Raw genomic sequence first — 1353 nt, 5'->3', positions numbered from 1 at the left:
TTTCATTCACAAGTGAATTATATCACACACTTTGGAAATTTGACAACATTAAAAGATAAGATCTTATAGCAACTAAGACTTCTAGCAAGATTCCTAGGGCCTGAATAAACTTAACATGTATGATAAGTCTTGGATGTCTACATATGTATGAGCATGCTTATACCTTTGAGCAAGGACTAGGCTAGGTAGGTATGGTCATAAATGTGAGAGCATGAGGAGGAAGGGACACTTGTCAAGTGATGGAGAGTGGAAATTTTGATCCTCATAGATGGATTTAATCAATTGGATTAGATGGACAAGGATCATGGGTTAAAGGTGTGTAGAAAGATTTTCTTTGATCTTTCTTTGGAAGAAAAAAGAAGATAGTGCCTAGTAAGACTCGGTACTCATATTCTTGAAGGCTACGATCACTTCTTTGACATATCCGATGACATAGTCTTGGATTGGGTTGATGCCCTTGTTCATTTTATCTCCCCACCCTCAATAAAGGTAGTTGAACATTGGCCAAAAACACCCCTCTCATAAAGTTAAGTAAATTTAATTACAACATTCATAAGCAATTTGTAATTTGGAGTATAAATTAATGTTGATTGATTGGTGGTGGAAAATGAAGGGAAACCTATGAAAAATACGGAGAAGAGGTACTCAATCTTACAAATAAGTTACTTGGTATGCTTTTTGAGGGTTTGGGGTTGGATACTGATTATGTTCAAACCCTTATCAAGGAACTGCTACTTCAGCTCAGAATCAATTGTTATCCTCCTTGCCCTCAACCAAATTTGGTGAATGGACTAAGATCCCATTCAGATGGGAGTGTGATCACTACCCTGCTAGATGGTCAGGTTGAGGGTCTTCAAGTTAAGAAAGATGGAGAATGGTTTATTGTATCCCCTATTCTTGGATCACTCATTGTCAACATTAGTGATCTCTTGTAGGTAAGTAAAATTTAGTAAATTTTATCATGGCTTAATCATCTTGTTTATATGCAATTAGAGTTTTATGTTAAGACAATCTTCATAACCCATTTCTCAATGCTCATGAGCTTAAAGTTAAATGGTACACACTTAAATACTAATTCCATTTAGTAGATTACCAATCTTTTTACCAATTCTATACTACTCTAGAGTAGGTTGTTCATATTGACCATCATGTTAGTTCAAGTTCCTAGAAAAATAAGGCCTATCATGGTTGAAGTAATTGCAGAAACAATAATAGAAAATTTGGCTCCTTTGGCATTTCTAGCCCCCAGCTCATTGGCTACCCTCACACTGCATTCACAAGCATAAAAATTTATATAACAATCAATACACACTCCTTAGAGGTGACCCTACTCTCTACTCTGACTGCCAGATT

General features: G+C 36.0%; 1 pseudogene; it reads left to right on the top strand.

The window, feature by feature from the left end:
* The first annotated feature begins 291 nt into the window (after window positions 1–291).
* Window positions 292–935, top strand: LOC149564944 (oxoglutarate-dependent flavonoid 7-O-demethylase 1 pseudogene; annotated as a pseudogene).
* Window positions 936–1353: the final 418 nt, after the last annotated feature.

Source organism: Cupressus sempervirens, chromosome 3 (assembly GCF_028749045.1).
Source record: "Cupressus sempervirens isolate cs-2001-9-10 chromosome 3, ASM2874904v1, whole genome shotgun sequence".
NCBI lineage: Eukaryota > Viridiplantae > Streptophyta > Pinopsida > Cupressales > Cupressaceae > Cupressus > Cupressus sempervirens.
The sequence above is the reverse complement of the archived record's forward strand: the minus strand, read 5'-3'. Positions and strand labels throughout refer to the sequence as shown.